Below are 23,305 nucleotides of genomic sequence, written 5' to 3'. Positions count from 1 at the left end.
TGAAGATGGAAATAGATTGGAAATGAATACAAAGAAAAAGATCATAAATCAAAAATGGGGTCTCCCAAATCTTATTCAGACATCCTTGAAGGACTTAATTACTCCAACGCCATCACTACAAAGTGACACATTACAGTCAGGAAGCATAAAAGGAAGTAAAACATTCACTCACAATGTCATAGATCTTAATTCAAAAATTACTGCAGGGCACAAGAAGGAAAAGTTCCCTTCACTGCTTTGCCAGAAAGTTTATAAAAGAGCAAACTTTAAGAAGATAAGTGCATTCCCAGATTCTTCCAATCTCAAATCAGAATGTAAAGATAAACTAAATATGTGTTTATTAAAGCAAACTCTTGATATTAAAACACATAATTTACCTGACATTGTACAGGGATTTTATGAACGTACTTACCCTACAGCAGCAAAAAAAGAATTACCAAAACTTATTGTTTCCAATGAAGGTTGCAAAAAACAAAGACCATGGTGCCTACCATTTATTGAACAAGATGTTATTGATCATTTAGAGCTGAACTTAAAGCACAAGCAGATTATCCACCTTTGGAGACTTGAAACTGTATATGATAAATCAATCAAAATGATGATTCCGAAAGGACCACCTATGCCTCCTGCAATCAAAGCAAGTGAAACTAAAGTAGAACCTGTGGGTATGGAAAGCACTTTCATTGAATATGATGTTAGGAGCAGAATAGAATGGCACATTACACAGCAGAAACTTCAACAGAACTGGGGCTTACCGTTGCATATTCAATTGTCAGCAGAAACCTTTATTCCACCTGCTCCAAAACTGATTCCATCCCATCTATATCTACAGTTTAGCTTTGAAGTAATTGTTGCTCCAACTGAAATGACATTTCTAAGTAAAGGACTTAGGAAATTATTAGAACTTAATACAAAGAAGAAGATAATAAATCACAAATGGGGTCTTCCAATACTTATTCAGTCTTCATTAAGAAAGTTCATAGCCCTTTCTACATCAAGAAAAGATTTAGTGTTACAGTCAGGAATAGTCGAAGCCAACAAAACAGAACCCAGCAATATTGATAGAAGAAGTAGGATGAGAATTCCTTCGCAAATGCACAAAAGTAAAGATGGTAGCAAAGACACAACACCGAGCAAAACAGCTGAAGTGGCCATTTTGTTCAACTTCAAACAAGAGTATACAGATAAACTTAATATGTGCTTCGGAAAAATGTGTCTAGAAATTAACATGCATTGTTTACCAGAAATAGTAAAAGAATCTTATAAAAAAAATTATCCTTCCATGTCAAAGAAGCTATTAAGGAAGATTATTGCACCTGGTGATGTATATAAAAAGCCACGTTCATTATATATAGCGTTTATTGAGCAGAGTGCAGTTGATCGTTTGGAGCTGAACCTAAAGCATAAACGCATTTGCTATCTCTGGGGACTTGTAACCCTAAATGATAAATCATTGGAAATGATGATCGCTGAAGTGCCACCTATGCCTCCAGCAATCGAGTCAAGTGGAGCTAAAATAGAACAAGTGGGTAGGGAAACAACATTCATTGATCGCAAAGTGAGAGACAACTTTGAAAGATATGTTATGCAGAAAAAACTCCAGAAAACCTGGGGATTACCATTAGATGTTCAGATATCAGAAGAAGCATTTATTCCACTTGCTCCAAAGCTAATCCCATCCCAGTTAAAACAAGAGCCTGCTTTTTCAGTCGTAGTTATTTCACCCGAGCTGCCATTTCTTCGTAATGAGCATAAGAAAATATTGGAGATGAATACAAAGAAAAAGATGATCAATTACAGATGGGGTCTTCCTAATCTTATCCAATCCTCTTTGAATAAGTTTATAACTACTGCTCCAGATGCATGCTGCAACATTAATGTGGGCAATAAAGAAAACAAAATGTTTCTTCACAACACATTGACAGCAATCAGAAGGGGGAAATCATCAGCGCTACAATATGAAAAGAATAACAAAAGCAAGAAAACTAAAAAAATGGATGAGAAATTTTCACTTGCGAACTTCAAACCAGAATTGAAAGACAAACTTGAAATTTGTTTAACAAAGCTGTCTCTAGAGATTAAGACCGGGTGCTTACCTAAAATGTTAAAGGAATTTTATAAAAATAGCTATCCTTCGCAATCGAGGCAATCTTTGCCAAAGCTCATAGCACTTGGTAAAGGACTAAAAAAGCCAAGACCGCATTGTTTACCATTTATTGAACAGAATGCTGTTAATCACTTGGAGATGAATTTAAAGCACAAACTGATTACCCATCTATGTAAATTTCCAAATCTTTATCAAGAATCAATTGAAATAATGATGTCTAAAGGTCCATCTGAACCTCTAATCATCAAGAGAAGTACAGCTCTAGTATACCCTGTTGGTAAAGAAACAAGGTTCGTTGATGATAAAGTTAGAGACAGACTGGAATGGCACATTACACAGAAGAAACTTCAAAATGGTAATTGGGGATTACCATTACTTATTCAGAAATCACAAGAAACATTTATTCCACCTGCTCCAAAGCTAATTCCTTCGGAGCTAAAACCACCGCCTGGTTTTCCTTTGGTTTTTGTTTCACCTGAAATGGTTTTCTTAATCTCAGAACATAGAAAAAGACTTGAGCTGAATACAAGAAAAAGAATCCTAAATTACAAGTGGGGCCTCCCCAGTGCTATTCAATCGTCTTTAAGTAATTTCCTAGCTTCTCCTATGCTGCAATCTGAAGTGTTGGAAAAAAGCAAAATATCTTCCAGCAGTAGTCAAATGGAAGATGTACAAGTCGATGCCTCAATTAACACATTTTTACAGACGAAGAACATAAAACTGTCTTCAAAACAGAGTCAGAAATATAGCAGTAATCTGAAACCTTGCAATGTAGAAGAGATACGGCTTTCCCCTATACTCAACCAAGAAAGTAAGAACAAGGTAGAAATATGTTTGATAAAACAGTGCCTTGAAATTAAAAATAGTGGTCTTCCAGAAATAGTGAATGAGATGTATAAAGCCACCTACCCTTCACTGTCAAAAAAGCCTTTTTCAAAACCAGTTGCCCCTGGCAAAAGATTTAGAAAGCCAAGATTGTCATACATATCTTTTATTGAACAGGATGCTGTTAATCATTTAGAACTGAACTTAAAGCACAAATTGCTTACCCATCTCTGGGGATATACAACCCAATATGAACAATCAATGGCAATTATGATTCCAAAAGTACCACCGGAGCCTCCAGTGATCAAAGCAAATGGAGTCCAAATAGAATTTGTGGGTCAGGAAACAACCTTCATTGACAATAAAACTAAGGACTTAATAGAATGGCACATAACACAGAAGAAACTTCAGCACAACTGGGATTTTCCACTCCATGTTCGAAGATCACAAGAAAACTTTATTCCACCTGCCCCAAAATTAATTCCATCACAGTTAAAACAAGAGGTTTTTTTGGTGAAGATCTGTGTGCCGGTTGAACTCCCCTTCCTTAGTAATGGACACCGGAAAATACTAGAAAGGAATACAAGGAAAAGAATTATAAGTTGCACATGCGACATTCCGAAGATCATTCAGTTATCTGTAAAGAATTTTATACCTGTTGTCCCAAAAACAGAAGATTTAATTCTACAGCCACAAGATGCGGCAATGCCCATTTTCATTGTGCCTACTTCAGACAGTATTATCCAATTAAGAAAATTGCCTTTATCAAAGTATCAAAAAAGCACAGAAGTGGAAAAAAATATCGAGGTATTTTCTTCTGATAATCACGGCGTTACATGTAGAGGTTCTATAGATTTCTGCTTAATAAAGCAGTGTTTAGAAATTAAAACAGAGCACCTACCTGAACTGGTAATGAATACCTACAGTGCTCTCAATGCTCAGACATCAAAGAAGATTTTGCCTAAAGCTATTTTACCTGGCATAGGTTTTAAAAAACAAAGATCAACATATATGCCTTTTATTGAACAAAAAGCAATTGATCGTTTGGAATTGAATTTAATGCACAAACAGATTACACATCAGTGGGGATTTCCAACTCCCTATAAAGGATCATTGGAAATGATGATTCCAGTGGTACCAGCATTGCCTCCAATAATCAAAGCCAGTGGAGCTCAAATAGAGCCTGTGGGTATGGAAAACAACTTCCTTTACAAGAAAATAAGAGACAAGCTCGAACTGCACATAACACAGAAGAAACTTCAGTACAATTGGGGCTTACCTTTGCACATTCAAAGATCGCTAGAAGTCTTAATTCCACCTGCTCCAAAACTTATTCTAACCCAGTTAAATTCCCAGCTTGATAGTGCAATAGCTGTTGCTCCTTTTGAACCGGCATTTGTTACTGACGAACATAGGCAAACCCTGAATCAAAATATAAAGAAAAGGATCATAAATCAAAATTGGGGTCTTCCAAAAGTTATTAACTCATCTTTAAAGCAGTTTATGGGTCCTACTCCATATGATGAAAGCTTCGTCCAACAATCAGAAAATGTTAAAGAAAGCAGCACAGTATTCAATAGTGCCAATTTGGGTAGAAGTTATGAAATATTTTCTCGGGGCACAACCTTGCGACTGAAAGGAGGAAAATTAGGTTCACAATTTGGAACAGACGAAATGCACATAAATAAAGTGAAAGAGATAGCTGCCAATGTTATCCTTAGATTGAAGTCTGACAAAAACCTTGATATGAGTGTGCTAAGGCAGTGTCTGGAAATTAAAACTGAATGCTTGCCTAAACTGGTAGAAGAGTTCTACAAATGTACCTATCCTTCAGTGTCAAAGAAATCTTTACCAAAGCTTATTGCACCTGGGAAGGGAATTAAAAAATCAAGAATCAGGTATATACCTTTTACTGAACAAGATGATATTGATCAGATAGAAATGAACTTGAAGCACAGGCAACTTTTATATCTCTGGGGACTTGAAACACAGTATGAAAAGTCAGTAGAAATGATGATTCCCAAGGGACCACCCATTCCTCCATCAATTAAGGCTAGTAGATTTCAAATTAAATCTGTACCTGGACAAACTTCTTTTTCTGATGAAACCAGCAACTTTCTAGAATGGCATATTTTGCAGAAAAAGCTTCAGTGTCCTTGGGGTTTCCCATCACATGTTCAAAGATCAGCAGAAGCATTTATTCCACCAGCTCCGAAGCTGATTTTAGCCCGGCTCAATCCAGGGTTTAATGTTGAAATAGTTATTGTTCCAATCGAGTTAGAATTCATGAATGATCAGCTGAAAAAGGCACTAGAAGTTAATATAAAGAAAAGGATTGTAAATCACGTATGGGGCATTCCCAGGCTTGTTGAGGCATCTTTAAATGAATTTATGGCACCTCCTCCACCTATAAGGGATTTTGTAGAACAATTTAAAATTAAAAAACAGCATAGAATGAAGTCCAGAAAGAAAGGCTTATCAAATGCTGATAAAACAGTTTCTTCTTCGTGCACATCTCTTCTGAACAAAGAACAAAATAATACTTCATACTATGGAAGTTTGAAGGGAAGTGTCCAAATGAAAAAGAGAGAAAGGAGGAAGTCTACTCTTACTGAACTTGTACCAGAATGTAGTAATAAGTTAAATATGTGTGTGATAAAACAAAGTCTATCTATTAAACTGGATTGTCTTCCTGAACTGGTGAAGGAATTGTACAAACAAAGTTATCCTCCAGCATTGAAGAAATCATTACCAAAGCTGAGAACACATGTTGAAGGATTTAAAAGAACAAGATTACCATATATTCTGTTTGCTGAACAGGATATCATTCATCACTTAGGTACAAACTTAAAGCACAAACAGATTAATAACCTTTGGGGCATTGCAACTACATTTGACAAGTCAGTAGAAATGATGATTCCTAAAGCACCATCTTTGCTTCCAGCAATCAAACCAAGTGAAGCTAAAATAGAGCACATAGGTATGGAATTAGCCTTTCAGTCTACTGAAACCATTGAAATCCTGGAATGGCACATCACAGCAAAAAGATTTCAATCCCATTGGGGCATACCATTGCATATCCAAAGATCAATAGACAAGTTCATTCCATCACCTCCAAAACTGGTTCTGTCCCAATTTAGCCAGTATCTTGATATTGATATTGCTGTTTCTGTAAATGAGCTAATATTCCTAAGTGAGGAATTTAAGGAAGCATTGGAAATAAATACAAACAACCGGATCATAAATCACACACAGGGTCTTCCCAATATTATCCAGGCCTCATTTAAGAGCTTTATAACTCCTTTTCCATCAGTAAAGGATTTCATGCCACTGGTACAGACTGGAGAAGGAAGTACAACAGCACTGAATAGATCTGAACTGAGCAAAATTGATACAGATGTATCTGCTAAACAGAGGTTATGTGCAAGCACAGTTTCTTCACCAAATTGTAAAGATGGTAAAGGCAGTGTAAGTAGCATGGAAACATTTCCAGTCAATCCAAACTTGGAACCTAAAGATGAAGTGGATACAGATATGACAAAGCAATCTTTGGAACTGCAATCAGTGCACAGATGTTCTTACACAAGTAAATGTTTGCTGAAGCTAAATACCCCTTATAGAAGATTCAAAAAACAAAACCGAAAGAGTAAATGGAGTGATGATTGTCTTGAATTAGAGTGTTCCATAGCCTCACCCAGTTATAGGCCAAAATGCATGAAAACTGTGGGCTCTTCAACTTGGACAACAGATCCAAAATTGGCTGATTTGACATATAAACCAGTGACTATTGTGGGACTGTCTTTAGGTCCAACAATGATGGGAGCAAATGCACCTTTATCCCCCATGACTGTGCAGGAGGATTTCAACATTTATCTGAAACAAAACATGGGTTCCGTTTTATTGCCACGTCTCATTCCTTCTGCTGATTGTGAAGAAACCTCATCAAAAAGTGCAAGAGAGATTGGGAATGATGTGTCCTGTTCAGAACAATTGACTGAGGAAGCAAAAAGTCATATTCAACAAGGTGAAGAACATGGATATGTTAAAATAATTGCAGGAGCTATTGTTAAAAATCAGAATGAAGAAGAAAAGGTGCAAGTTGATCTATCGGAAATAATTTGTGCACAGCGATCACCTACAAGACCTTGTGACACCTTGCAAGAGAGAATAATGATTACATCTCAAGATCCTGATGATGGAAACTACTTGTGTGTTTCTGATGAGGAAGTCTATGATGATTATTATGAAAACTTCAATAAATCATACCATACTTCCAGAACCCATGTTGCGAAGAAAAAGTCCAAGAAAACTTTTCAAAGTCGGTATTCAAATCAAACAAAGCTAGATAAAACTTTGGTGAATTCAAAGAGTAAATTTTCCAAGCCAGACTGTCAGAGATCAAGAATATTTAAACATGAAGAAGGGAGAAAACCTGAGTTATGTAACCAAAGCACTCTTTTTGTTAGCCCAACTGAAGAACTGTGTTGGTCAGACACAGACCAAAAGGAGAAATGTTCCTCTTACTCCTCATATTGTGACCAACCAGAAAGTCCAATGTCAACAAGAGAAATTTCTCACAGTTGTAGACATGATGAAAGGTCCCCACAAAGTTCCACATCTCATAATCCAGGATGTCAGCAAGTATTGTCGCATGAGGATTCTCCATTTGCAACAAATGAAGACTGTGAAGGTACAGTGTAAGATGATGTTTTTGTCAGACAGTTGAATGATATAAACATGTACAATTGACTTATTTTTTTTACTTTCAAAGTTTGTATAAGTAAAATGTAATTTAAGATATTTAGTTGTGAGCATCCTAAATTAACTAAAATTGGTAGACATTTTATGTTGTCCTAATTTGGAACTATGATATGGATAGCTTTATGTTGTAAGTGTTAAGAATTGGGGAAAATTAAGATTAACAGATGAAATTGGAATATAATACAAGGGAATTGATAAAGGCACCTGTTTGAAGGGATGTTTTGATGGGGAAATTAGCATCAACTATGTGACTGGGGGAAACAATGGGGTGTAGAAGAGGTGACTTCACAGTGGAAAGATAAGGGAATTGGCACTGTCAGAGGGTAAGAATGACACATCCATAACACAATAACTGGAGAAAGGCAGCAGTTACTGTTCACAGCCACACCCTTTAAAAACAGAGATGAGGAGGAATTTCTTCAGCCAGAGAGTGGTGAATCTGTGGAACTCTTTGCCGCAGAGGGCTGTGGAGGTCAGGTCATTGAGTGTCTTTAAGACAGCGATAGATAGGTTCTTGATTAATAAGGGGATCGGGGTTATGGGGAAAAGGCAGGAGAATGGGGATGAGAAAAAAATCGGCCATGATTGAATGGCGGAGCAGACTCGATGGGCCGAGTGGCCTAATTCTGCTCCTATGTCTTATTCTATCTTCATTAGAATAGTTAATACAGCTTGCACCGATTTCTGGTGTGGAGCTGAGAGGTCCGGAAATCTGGCGGCCGGACACTCGTAGAGGCCATGGCACCCAGCGGGGAACCTGCTAAATGGCCTCCACGTGAGTCTCTCGGCAGCGCAGCGGGCTGGGAGAATTGCCCACCCCTTCTCCTGGAGTCCTGTGTACACTTTTGGTCTCCTTACCAAAGAAAGGGAATACTGCCCCAGAGGGATTGCAGTGATGATTCGATCGGCTGATTCCTGGGAATCAGGATTGTCCTATAGGAAAGATTAAGTAGCCTATATTCCCTTACAGTTTCGAAAAGTGAGAGATGATCTCATTGAAACATGTAAAATTCTTAAAGGGCTTGAAAGGTCATTGCTGGGAAGATGTTTCTCTGGCTGGAGAGCATAGAACAAGAGGTCACAGTCTTAGAATAAGGGAATGGCAATTTTGGACAAAGATGAAAAATATTTACTCAAAGAGTTTGTATCTTTAGAAACTCCACCTGAGAAGGCTGTGGATGATTGTTGGTTGAGTAAATTCAAGTGAGAGATCTTGGATACCAAAGAGTTAAGGGGTATGGGTTACTCACTGAAGTTGTTTAAAATCTCTCCTGTTAAACTTCCAGGTCATATACAATCAATGCATGATTACACTAATAAGGAAGAACTAAATAAATGTCTGTATCACTTCAACTAATAGGTAGACATTGATCTTACCAGTACTTAAGTGATGAGGATGACTTTCATAGTTTGCATGCGTATCAGATTTCTTATCACACACCACCCTCTTTGGTATTTAGTTGCTGTCTCTTCATTATAACCTTTAGGTCTCCTGTACCAGTGGGTCTCCTTCTGGGTCTCTCTCAAAGGCACTGATCATGTTCCCATTCTCTGCCTTGGGAAACCACAGTTCCGATGATTTCCATATTGTCTCCTTTTACCATCGAATTTCAGTGCTAATTTTCACATTCTAAGATATTCTATTCTCTATTGGTACACTAGCTCTCTGGAGAGACATTTGTTTGTGTTACTTCACTTCTTACAGCACTCAATGTCCGAGTGAATCTATGCAAGTCTATCACGCCACATATGTTAATTTACTGGAGCAGGCATTGCCACACCTGCATTGCATTCTTTTATTATGTCAATGAATTTCTAACTCTTCAGGACTTACTTTCTAAATTATCAATCTGATGTATCATTGCTGCATATTTTATTTATTTTACGATCTAAGGCACCCAATCTAAATTTATTTCTTATCCTGTAGTGTACTTTCAGGATAATAAAAAATGCCCCCAATGACTGTATGCATGTACTGATGTTGTATTCTTGAGCCTTACTTTCGAGAAAGGTCGCAGATAACATCACTGAATTGTATTGAATCAATACATCTCAGTTTAACATCTCATCCGAAAGACGATTGAGTAATTACTTGCACCATATTTATAGTGTTTGCATCTTAACCCCTTAACCTCACTTTAAGCCATTGAATGTAATGTCGAACAGAATTAATTTGATGGCATCAATAACATGAATGAAAACTATAGCACCTTTAGAAACTAAGTCATGCAGACTGTACATTATTTTGAATGGCACAGAACTTGATAACAGATACAGATTGCATCATAGATTTGAGTTCATACTTAATTTATATTTTTCTGTTTTAGTCTATTACCGATGTGAGAGTCCAGTGGTATTTCACACAGTACACGAGGAAGAATAAAACAAGAAAACGTGAAACGGGTAATGTATGTGTAATATTCAGTTTTTAATAGCCATTTATTACTTGCCAGAGTGACATCCTAATAACATGGAAAATTGTTTTCTTGAATTGCAGGTTCATCAGCAGGATTTCACAAGACAGGACATCGATGAAGTAAATGAATATCTTTTTGCCTGCTGATATGATTTCATATCATCACGTGTAACATTTCACTTGCTTCAATAAACATCAAAATGGCAAAGTGAATCATTCCTGATCGCCTTGTAGATCATTGCAAAAATAATTTGAAAAGAGATTGTGAATGCGAAATAGTGACAGTCAGTCTTGAAACATTCACATACCAGCAACTTAAATTTTCACATAGGGTGGAATTTTACACTCTTGCTGACAAATTTGGAAGGGGACGTTGATGATGGGGGTTGTTAAATCCAACTTGTAGTCTGCCTACATGGTCCCTCGTAATCATAATTATGTGAGGAGAGTGGGGGTTGATATATATGCTGGATCATGCCCCTTTAAGAGAATGGGTCAGGTGACCTGGAACTCAAGCTCCACCCTGGATGGTGCTTGCCTAGGCAGAATGTGCTACGATGAAGATTATTGTCATAAACTGTTCCACTCACTCCCACTCACCTGACGAAGGAGTAGCGCTCCGAAAGCTAGTGGCGTTTGCTCCCAAATAAACCTGTTGGACTTTAACCTGGTGATGTTAGACTCCTTACTGTGTTCTTCCATTGAGCCAATGTCTAATCCAATTTACTACCTCTCCATGTATCCCGAGCGACTGAACCTTCCTGACTAAACTCCCATGCGGGGCCTTGTCAAAGGCCTTACTGAAGTCCATGTCGACGACATCCACTGCCTTCCCTTCATCTACTTTCCTCGTAGTCTCCTTGAAAAACTCTAATAGATTGGTTAAACATGACCTACCGCGCACAAAGCCATGTTGACTCTCCCTAATAAGTCCCTGTCTATCCAAATATTTGTAGATCCTATCTCTTAATACTCCTTCCAATAATTTACCTACTACTGACGTCAAACTTACCGGCCTATAATTTCCCGCATTACTTTTTGATCCTTTTTTAAAGAACGGAACAACATGAGCTATTCTCCAATCATCCGGCACCTCACCCGTAGATACCGACATTTTAAATATATCTGCCAGGGCCACTGCAATTTCAACACTAGTCTCGTTGAAGGTCCGAGGGAATACCCTGTGCGGTCCTGGGGATTTATAGAACATAGAAAAGCTACAGCACAAACAGGCCCTTCAGCCCACAAGTTGCGCCGAACAATTTCCTTACCTTCGAGACTCATCTATATCCCTCTATCTTACTAACCTCCATGAACCTATCCAAAAGTCTCTTAAAAGACTCAATCGAATCCGCTTTCACCACCACTACCGGCAGCCGATTCCACGCACCCACCACCCTCTGAGTGAAAAACTTACCCCTAACATCTCCTCTATACCTACTCCCCAGCACCCTAAACCTGTGGCCTCTCGTGACAACCATTTCAGCACTGGGTAAAAGCCTGTGAGAATCCACTCTATCAATACCTCTCAACATCTTATACACCTCTATCAGGTCACCTCTCATCCTTTGCCTCTCCAAGGAGAATAGACCTAGCTCTCTCAACCTATCCTCATAAGGCATAACACTTAATCCCGGCAACATCCTCGTAAATCTCCTCTGCACCCGTTCTATGGCTTCCACATCCTCTCTGTAATGAGGCGACCAGAACTGGGCACAGTACTCCAGGTGGGGTCTGACCAGGATCCTATACAGCTGCAGCATTATCTCCCGATTTCTAAACTCAATTCCTCTTGATGAAGGCCAGTATTCCATACGCCTTCTTAACCACAGCCTCTACCTGCGACGCCGCTTTGAGCGTCCTATGAACCCAGACCCAAGATCCCCCTGTTCTTCCACACTGCCAAGCGTCTTACCCTTAATATATTCTTCCATCCTATTCGACCTGCCAAAATGAACCACCACACACTTATCTGGGTTGAAGTCCATCTGCCACTTCTCCGCCCAGTCTTGCATCTTATCTATGTGTCGTTGCAACTGCTGGCATCTCTCTGCACTATCCACAACACCTCCAACCTTTGTGTCATCAGCAAACTTGCCAACCCACTTCCACTTCCTCATCCAAGCCATTTATAAAAATCACAAAGAGCAAGGGTCCCTTAACAGATCCCTGGGGCACCCCACTGGTGATCGATCTCCACTCTGAAAAAGACCCATCTACAACCACGCTTTGCCTTCTGTGGGCAAGCCAGTTCTGAATCCACAAAGCAACGTCCCCTTGTATCCCATGCCCCTTCACTTTCTCCATAAGCCTTGCATGAGGCACCTTATCAAACGCCTTACTGAAATCCATATAAACCACTTCTACCGCTCTTCCCCCGTCTAAGTGTCCAGTCACATCTTCAAAAAGCTCAAATCAGACTCGTAAGGCATGATCTACCTCGGACAAAGCCGTGCTGGCTACTTCTGATCATACTATTTCTTTCCAAATGTTCATAAATCCTGCCTCTCAGGATCTTCTCCATCAACTTACCTGCCACTGAGGTTAGACTCACTGGTCTATAATTTCCTGGGCTATCTCTTCTCCCTTTCTTGAATAACGGAACCACATCCGCCATCCTCCAATCCCCTGGAACCTCTCCCGTCTCCATTGACGATGCAAAGATCATCGCCTGAGGATCAGCAATCTCTTCCCTCGCCTCCCACAGTAACCTGGGGTACATCCCATCCGGTCCTGGCGATTTATCTAACTTGATGCTTTTCAACAGCTCCAACACATCCTCTTTCCTAATGCCCACATGCTCAATCTTCTCAGTCCACTGCAAGTCTGCGCTGCAACTACCAAGATCCTTTTCCACTGTGAATACTGAAGCAAAGTATTCATTGAGTACCTCTGCTATTTCAACCGGTTCAATACAGACTTTCCCACCGTCACATTTGATATGTCCTACTCCTTCACATCTTATCCTCTTACTCTTCACATACTTGCAGAATGCCTTGGGGTTTTCCTTTATCCTGTCTGCCAAGGCCTTCTCATGTCCCCTCCTGGCTCTTCTAATTTCCCTCTTTAGTTCCTTCCTACTCGTCGTATACTCTTCTAGATTTCGAACATTACCTAGCTCCCTGAACCTTTTGTAGGCTTTTCTTTTCTTCCTGGCTAAATCCGTTACAGCTTTCGTGCACCGCGGTTCCTGTAACCTCCCATAACTCCCCTGTCGCACTGGAACATTGCCGTGCAGAGCTCCAGACAAATTTTCCTTGAAAATTTGCCACATTTCTTCCCTACATTTCCCTGAGAAAACCTCCTTCCAATTTATGCCTCTAATTTCCTGCCTAATCGCATCATAGTTGCCCTTACTCCAGATGAACACTTTCCTAGCTCGGCTGATCCTATCTCCCTCCAATGCGAGTGTAAAGGAGATAGAGTTATGATCACTATCCCCAAAATGCTCTCCCATTGATAGATCTGACACCTGCCCAGGTTCATTCCCTAATATCAAATCAAGCACAGCCTCTCCTCTTGTAGGCTTATCCACTTACAGTGTCAGGAAGCTCTCCTGAACACACCTAACAAACTCCTCTCCATCTAAACCCCTTACCCTAGGGATATTCCAATCGATATTTGGGAAATTAAAATCTCCCATCACAACCACTCTGTTATTATCACATCTCTCCAGAATCTGCTTCCCAATCTGCTCCTCCACATCTCTGCTACTATTGGGCGGCCTATAGAAAACACCCAGTAAAGTTACCGACCCCTTCCTGTTCCTAACCTCCACCCACAGAGATTCCGTAGACAGTCCTTCCGTGGCATCCATCTTTTCTACAGCTGTGACACTATCCCTGATCAACATTGCCACTCCCCCACCTTTTTTGCATCCTTCCCTGTCCCTCCTGAAACATCTGAAACCCGGCACTTGAAGTACCCAGTCCTGACCCTGAGATAACCAAGTCTCTGTAATGGCCACCACATCACACTTCCAAGCAGCGATCCACGCTCTGAGTTCATCCATTTTGTTCACTATACTCCTTGTGTTAAAATAAACACACGTCAACCCTTCGGTCTGAGAGCTCCCCTTCCCCTTCACCTGCCTATCCTCCCTCTCACACTGCCGACCAGCCCCTCTTACTTTTACTCTAACCTCCTCTCTCCCAGTCACCACATTTTGATTCCCACCCCCCAACCATTCTAGTTTAAACCGTCCCCAGTAACCTTAGCAAACCTTCCCGCCAGAATATTGGTCCCCCTGGGATTGAAGTGAAACCCGTCCTTTTTGTACAGGTCGCACCTGCCCCTAAAGAGGTCCCAATGATCCAGGAACCTGAATCCCTGCCCCCTGCTCCAATCCCTCAGCCACTCATTCATCCGCCACCTTATTCCGTTCCTTCCCTCACTGTCTCGTGGCACAGGTAGCAATCCTGAGATTACGACCTTCGTGTTCCGTTTACTTAACTTCCCACCTAACTCCCGATATTCTCTTTTCATAACCCCTTCCCCTTTCCTGCCTATGTCGGCAGTACCAGTATGCACCACAACCTCTGGCTCCTCTCCCTCCCACTTAAGGATTTCTTGAACCCTGTCGGAAACATCCTTGATCCCGGCTCCAGGGAGGCAAACCATCATCTGCGTTTCTCGACTTCTTCCACAGAAACGCCTGTCTGACCCCCTCACTGTGGAGTCCCCACTCGCCTTCCGACTCCTTTCCTTTCCTTTTTTTGCTACAGGGCTGGACTCCGCACAGGAGGCACGACCACTGCTGCTTCTCCCAAGTGGGCTGTCGCCCCCAACAGTACTCAAACAAGAGTACTTATTCTTAAGGGGCACAACCACTGGGGTACTCTGATCCACCTGACTCTTCTCTTTCCTAACTGTGACCCACTCGCCTGACCCTTGTGGCCCCGGTGTTACCACCTGTATATAACTCCTATCTATCACCTCCTTGTTTTCCATGACCAGATGAATGTCCTCGAGCTGCAGCTCCAGTTCCCTAACTCGGTCCCTTAGGAGCCACAGCTCAATACACCTCGCGCAGATATGTACCTCTGGGAGGTTAGGCGACTCCACGACCTCCCACATCCGGCACTGAGCACAGCAAGCTGGCTTCACATTCATATTTCCCTTTTTCCTCAGAATCCGCAGGGGAAGAAATAAGAGTTAAATGTTGCAGGGGGGGGACCTACCCTGCCTCTGCCTGTTTACGCTGAAGCCCGCTGAGCCAAAGCCTTTCAGCTCTCACTCTGCTCCCTTCTCACTCCACTGCCCGCTCTCAACGTTGCCCACTGTATACTGCAGCTTGCTTTTTAAACCTCCTGCACGCTTAAAAAAAAACTAAATTCCTTCCCAGGTCGCCCCGCGGGCGGCCTACTTCCGCTTTTCAAATCTAAACTCCTAAAACGACAAACCCCGCGAAAAGGTAAGTAAAAATAATCAATTTCTTACCCCTTTAGCTGAACACACAAATCGCTCCTCTCTTCTTTGCTCCTGTCGAACTCCTCCCCTTTAATCTGTATAGGTTCCATGACTTGTTTGCCTTATTTCCGTAGATTCCATGCCAGTTTCCTTAGTAAATACAGATGCAAAAAACCCATTTAATATCTCCCCCATTTCTTTTGGTTCCATACATAGCCGACCACTCTGATCTTCAAGAGCACCAATTTTATCCCTTACTATCCTTTTGCTCTTAAAATACCTGTAGAAGCTCTCAGGATTATCCTTCACCTTATCTGCCAAAACAACCTCATGTCTTCTTTTAGTCCTCCTGATTTCTTTTTTAAGTAGTTTCTTGCCCTTTTTATACTCCTCAAGCACCTTATTTGCTCCCTATTGCCTTTACATGTCATACATCTCTCTCTTCTTTATCAGAGTTCCAAATCCCTCGAGAACCAAGGTTCCTTATTCTTATTCACTTTGCCAGATTGGCATTGCCCAGGTGCCAGGGTGGCACTGCTCAAGGGGCACATCCCCTTGCCCTTGGCCTCCCTGGGGAGCTCTGTGGCCTCCAGTTCCAATGGCGAGGCGAAGTTGACTGCTCCCCTTTCATGGGGAGCATGTCTATTCCTCGCCGACACGAACCTTTCCTGGCGAGGTCATAATGGCAGTAGAACCCGGACGATTGAGCACTGGACTCGATAAGCAGATGTTGAACAGCATTTAAATAAATTTAAATACATTAACTTGCTTCTCCTCCATTTCTGGCGAGAGGTTGACCGCGCCAGAAATCCGGCGCTCGTAAAATGGCACCGGGCGCGCAAACTAGTGGCAATCGCACTAATCACTTTACCCCCCACTGTACCGCGTCCAAAAACGGGCACAACGGGTAAAATCACCCCGTCAGGAACAACCTGGAGCCCCAGTTCTCCCTCCACCTTTTGCACTTTCTTCAACAGCATCTCCAGAGAGCACCTTCGACTGACAGCCAAGCAGCACAGCATCTCCAGCTCCTTGTATCTCGTGACACGTACCATCGGACTGACCAGACCCACCAGATCACCCGGTGAGATGACCCGAAGTCCAGAACCAGCCCTAGACAAGAGGGGAAGCTCAAATGGACAAACTGCAGATCCTGAAACATCAGCCAAAAAGACGGAGGAACAGCCTTATTGAACAGGTATTACCAGTCTTTTCAGACAAATAGTTTAAATGTAGTAATAGGGATCTTTGGATAGGGTGCAGCACACTGTTTACTCAGAGATTTAAGACTATTTACTGAAGAGTCCTGTAAAAAGAGTGATAGTTTTATAATTTAATTAAGTACAATAGTAGAGTCTGATAAATATTGGGCGGTATTTTACCATTTTTTGTGCAAGTGCTGGGCGGACTTGAAACATGGAGAATTTCAGATCTGTCTTTTGAGCTCGTTGTTCGCGTCCAATCCTCGTTGCAGAAGCCTGTGGGCAGGGATTAACATGCCCAAAACCCTGCAGCTTCAATCAGAGTCTCCAACTGCGCACGCACAAAAAACAAATAATGCTGCTCCCCTGCCAGATCCCTCCCGGGCTGGATAATGCCTCCCCCGGCCCACACGGACATTGGAACCCCCCCCAACATTACTGACCCCCTTACTGCCCGCCACCCAGACAGATCACGCCCATCCCCCCAGTGATCGCAGACAGAGTGGCAGTGGACCCTCTCATCCCCCCACCGATCACAGGCAGAGTGACAGCGACTCCTCCCACCTCCCCCCCCCCCCTACCTTGGACCCTCCTGCACAAGGCCCCCATCTCCCCATGATCCCCATGACTCCGATCACTGTATGCCACCTCCCTCTCATCATAGAGGCACAGACCAACACGCACATCAGCACACCTGCAAGTGCTCACTTGCTTTCCCATCAAGCGAACAAGCAAACTGAATTTAACTTGCTGGAATACTCTCCCAAACTGTCTGCAGCTGATCTGCCCTAACAAGGCTCCAAAAAACCCCAAGGATGGACAGGCAGGCAGACAGTGCAGGAACAAGTGGCAAAGTCAGCGCCCAAATTCACTGAGGGCGACCTCAGCAGGTTGCTGAATGCTGCAGTGGCAAGGCAGGGCGCACTCTTCCCCCCAGCAGGAGGCAAACCCAGGGGAGCTGACGGGAAAGCAGCCTGGGAGGCAGTTTCTGCCTCAGTGCCATGGCACTGGTCCCCAGAACTGCGAAGCAGTGTCACAAAAAGGTCAATGACCTCATCCGGGCAGCAAGGGTGAGTGGTTAACCCCACCTAACATCTTTCCCCAAATTGCCCCCAGATCCTCCTATCCCCAGCACCCTGCATGCTTCCAGCCCCTGACCCCAAAGCATCTCCTCCCTCCCCCCACTCCTAAGAGTACCACTGCGCTTGCCCTCTGAGGACCACCACTTGATACTCTGCAGGAGTCACACCATCATTTATTTCATGGCTCCTATCTCCACAGGAGAAGAATGCCCATAACACTCATGAAAGGGCGGACAGGGAGTGGTGATTCTGATCTCCGGGTCCTCACCTCCTTCCTTCGAGGAGTGCGTGCTGGTGCTATCCAGAGAGGAGGACATCCGAGTTGCCAGTGTCAGCATGGACGGGCTGGAGTCGAGAAGTGAACACCTGCCAATCTTCCATTCAATTTAAGTCAATTATAGGGGGCATAGGTTTTGGGTGCAAGGGGCAAGATTTAAAGGAGCTGCATGAAGTATTTTTATTTACACAGAGGGAGGTGGGTGCCTGGGACTCGCTGCCGGGAGAGGTCGTGGAAGCAGATATGATCGTGACCTTTAAGAAATTTTGAAAAAAGTTTGACAAATACTTGAATGGGATGGGTATAGAGGCATATGGTCCCCGGAAGTGTTGGGAGTTACAATTCAGATGGCAACATGGTCGCTGCAGGCTTGGAGGGCCAAAGGGCTTGTTTCTATGCTGTAATTTTCTTTATGCTTTGTTCTCCGTTCAATGGAGAAATGTGAATCAAGTTTTTTGAATCCCGGATTCCTCTCCTTCCCTTGCACTTACCTTGTGTACAGTATTGCAGGAGCAGATCCGGATGCTGCAGAGCCATCTGGAATTGAGGCCCCTACTACAGCTCCAGCCCATCCTGAGACTGACAGCTCCAAAGACTCCTTGGAGGAAGCGGGTGAAGGGACCTCCGAGGGTGGCACCTTTTTGGTGTAGCTTCCACTTCACAACTCACGATTCCAGATACTCTCACATCGGTGGGTCCAGTTAGTGTTGAAGTTTCTGGGTCACTCTCTGGTGAGCACGACACATCTGATAAGGTAAATCGGGTGAAAGAGGGAACGTTCAAGACCTCTGGCATGTGGGGGCCTGCTGGAAGTGAGGACTCAGCTGGCCCCAGGCTTCTCTCTCAGCTGCTGGAGATGCAGCAACAGAGCCAGGGAATGCAGGAGGCGCTGACAGCCACACTGGATGGACTGCGAGGCTGTTGGGAGGAATCTCAAAGCTTTCAGACGGACTAGCTATTGCCTGTCTTGCGTGGTCCCCAGGCCAACGCTGCAAGGGTGGCATCTGCGGTGGAAAGCCAAGGGCAGGGATTCCTCACCATGAGTGGCAGGCTCCAAGTGATGGCCGAGTTAGAACAGATTCCCAGAGGGCCACAGCTGAGGGATTCAATAGGCTTCTCGAGGTTCTGCGGCCCATGGCTGAGAGGTTCGAGAGCTTGCACAAGACCCAGCGGGACAGCACTGAGACACAGAGGGCAATGGCAGCAGCCCTTGAGAATGTGGCCCAGTCACAGAGGGTCATGGCTGAGGGACTGCAGAGCATGGCCCACTCTCAGAGGGCACTTGCTGCAGCCATTGACAGGTGGGCCCTCGACTCAGGTGGCCATCACAGAGAGCTCGACCACCATGGGCAGAACGTAGGTGGACTCCAGGTCTGGTAGGGCCAAGTGACGCCAGAGCTTCTGGAGCTCACTGCAGAAGCACCATTATCCCATGGAGTGACCCAGGGGCCCACAGGAACCCCAAGGGAGGAGGAAGGGCTGGAGCCTATTCCGGAGCCTTCCAGCCACGAGGCTGTGGCTGCACCTTCTGACTCCCCCCTTCCTGACACCGGGGCATCTCAGGGGCAGCGGGATGAAGAGGGTGTCACGGGTACATCCCAGACACCTGGAAGCCGGCCAGGCCTTCAAGGTCCAGGCCCTCCAGAGGATGCCCACCAAGCACATCACAGGCCATGGGGCAAGGTAGGCAGCTGGCCCCCTCCACTTCGGATGTACATTCTGGGGAGACACAAATACATCGTGGTAAGCCACGTAAGGTTAGGAAGTTGTAGTTGCACTGAGATGGCACAGGTGAAGAGCTGCACTGGTTACATAGATTTTTAAGCACCTTACAGTTTTCTGTTCACATGTTTTTCTGTTGGCACTTTTTATTTAGACACTTATTGTAAACAATAAATGTTTTTTCACCACCCACCTGTGACTAATTTGTCTCAGATTTGCTTTGAATGGGGATGCAGTTACCCTGACAGTCGCCGGTGGGATCCTTCATGTTGATGTCAACTGGGGAGGCCCCTCAATGCTGTGTCACTGAGAAAATGAAGCCATTGGTTCCCCAGAACCCACGAGCGATTCCCTCCCCTCCCCCACTCCACCCGCCCCGAGACTCCTGTATGGGGGTTCACTGATCCCTTACTCACTACACAGACGTGGGCCCAGGTGCCAGCATGCATATGGAGCTCAGGTAGGAGTCAGACTAATTTGCACCAGGGCATCATCATCATGGTGCTGAGCGAGTTGATGTCAACCTCCTGCCTGCCAAAGAAACTTGCTAACACAGCATACCCAGGCTCACCACTCTGGTGTTACAATGTTTCAGGAAACAGTAGGATTTGGGGGTGGGGGCAGAATGGAACCCACGAGCAGAAACACAGGCCCCTTGTAAGCGAAGCACCTGGTGATCAGGTCCTCCCTCATCGCCCTCGCATGTCTGAATCTTGCTGCCAGCCCTCCAGCGTCTGGGTGATGTTACTCGGTGTGGTCCTCCTCCTCTTCCTCCTCCTCTTCCTGCTGGGCAGCCTCCTCCCCAGCGACGCCCGGCGGGTCAGCCTCCACGTCTTCTTCTTCCAATAAGTCAACTCTCTGCTGCGCCAGGTTGTGAAGGACACAGCACACCACCACGATGGTGGAAGAAATCAGGGGGGCGCTGTATTGTAGGGCCCCGCCAGAGTGGTCCAGGCACTGGAACCGCATTTTCAGGAGCGCGATGCACCTCTATTATAGAGCGGGTGACAACATGGGCCTCATTACAGCAAGTGTCCACCTCAGTCTCAGGCCTCCGCACCAGTCATCAGTCAAGTCCAAAGCGGGTTACCAATGTCACCCATGAGCCATCCCTGCACCCTGGGCTCCTTCTCAAAGGCCTCCAGTATGTCTGAGCTCCTCAGAATAAAACTGTCATGCACGCTGCCGGGGTTTTTCGTGCAGACGTGCGTGATTTCATCTCGTCACAAACCAACTTAGGAAGTGGAACCCCTTTCTGTTGATGAATCGTCGTGGATTCCTGACCAGGGCCTTGAGGGGAACGTGGGTGCAGTCTATAGCCCCCTGCATATTGGGCATACCTGCAATGGCCACGAATCCTGCAGCCCAGGGTTCCCGCTGAGCCTGATCCAGGTGAAATTTGACATATTGGCCAACCCGGGCATAAGGGCATTCATGACCTCATTGACACAGGTATGGAGAGCTGATGGTGAAATGCTACATACAACTCCGCTGGGAGTCTGGAAGGAGCCCGTGGCACAACAGTTTAAAGCGGCTGTCAATTTGACAGCCACCGAGAGTGGATGTCCACCCTGCCCCAAGGTACCAGATCCTGCAACAAGTGGCACAGGTGTTGCACTGTCTCCTTTCAGAGCTGGAACGGTCGGTGGCACATGGTGTGCAACATTTGTTCAAACGACACTCATGTGCGGAATTACTGGGATCTTTGAAAGCTATCCCGTTCGTTTCAGGCTGGGTCCTGATGTTCCTGGCTCCACAGTAGTAAAATAAAAATAATATTTGGTCCCTTTTGTGTAGGTGTTACCAATACGTTTTTGGTTAGTCTGCACTGCATGATGTAAATAGGGAGAGCATTGTCAGAGCATACTCCCAACTTAAGTTAAAATTTGCAACCAGAGTCTTGCAGCAGCGCACCATTCCTATTTTCATATTTGAACATACTTCGACTTCAAATTATTGGGCATGCTGTTTTCCCATTTACAGGTAGCTTAAAAATTGCATTCCGGAGAAAGGAGCAGTGATTGCCCCCATAATGTGAAGGAGATGCTGAAGCATATTATTAAAAACAAATGTACTTTCAATGAAATATTGCTTTTAATGAAAGTGTCCACTGTCTGATACATCTGTATAAAATCCACTTGTAAGACATGAAAGTTGAATTATTTTATGCTTGAATTTTATTTCTCAAAAAAAGGATTGTAGAAAAATCTGTAAAGGTCTGCTTTTATACTTTGCTAGAAATATGCACTTTTAGAGTGAACTTCTATGAATATTACAGTTGTTACTCTTAACGTTGCTTTTGAACAGCAAAGCACTAGCCTGGTAAACATTTACAATTATGTGCTGATTAAGAAGCAGTTTTAAATTAACTTATAAATTGACCACAGGAAGATAACTTCTATTTCTAATTCTTGGTAATCACACTGTTGCATAATCACAAAGACTTAATGTAATCACATATAAATTACAACACCGAAACAGGCTATTTGGCCCAACTTTAGAATATGGCATGGCCGATAGCAAAGGTGTCATTTACTGCCATCCCTCGTTCTGAGAAAGTGGTGATGGGTTTTCTTCCTGAACTGTTGCAGTCCCTGTAGTAAAGGGACTCCTCGGTGCTATTAAGTAGGAACAGGAAGTTTCGAGGATTTGGATCTAGTGACAATGAAAGAACGGTAATTCATATTTTCAAATGGTAGGTAAAATAACATTATAAAAGATATAGCGAGATTAACATGTAATTTAAAGGACCTTATCAGAGTAAAGGTAGAGAGCTTTTAATTTTAGAAAGCATGAACTTTGAGGAGATCTTTAAAATAATGACAGCATTAGTCTTGGCCCATATGAACAATAATTTGAGGTTGGTAGACTTTGGAGGACCAGATCACATAAATATTATTTGGGGAAGAAGTAGTTTAGATATCAAGAGGTATTTTTCCCACTTATTGACCAATAGAACAAGTTATAATCCAGAAGACCAGGTGAAGGATAGAACTGAAGCCAATCGTTTATAAGCATTAATTTACAGAGATATACGTTATACAGTTACCTCCTCAGCCAAAAACCACAGTTTCCGTCTGTTTCTTTCTATAGAGGCACAAATGAATTCCCCAGTTAATGTATACAGTGACATACAATTAATATACAAGCTATTGTATGCTCCAATTGTTCAAAAAGGAATTGAAAGATTTTTTACTGTGGTCAAGTCTATATATCGGTGAATCTGTCACCCAACCATAGATTGCTATTAAGATTTGAAGAGGTGGCATAATTGTTGATACATTAGTCATGATTCACGATAGTCCAAAACCATCTTGATTCATGAACTGACCCCTTAGATTGGAAAACTTCCAATTTCACTCCATTATTTAGGAGAGTTAAACTAGGAAATTATAGGTCATCAGCCTAACGCTGTTTTAGAGAAGCTACTAAAATAGAATGAACAGAATCCCGACAGTCGAGTCTGCACCGACCACAATCCCACCCAGGACCTGTTCCCGTAAC

The sequence above is a fragment of the Mustelus asterias genome, chromosome 10 (genome assembly GCF_964213995.1).
Source record: "Mustelus asterias chromosome 10, sMusAst1.hap1.1, whole genome shotgun sequence".
Taxonomy (NCBI): Eukaryota; Metazoa; Chordata; class Chondrichthyes; order Carcharhiniformes; family Triakidae; genus Mustelus; species Mustelus asterias.
The sequence above is the reverse complement of the archived record's forward strand: the minus strand, read 5'-3'. Positions refer to the sequence as shown.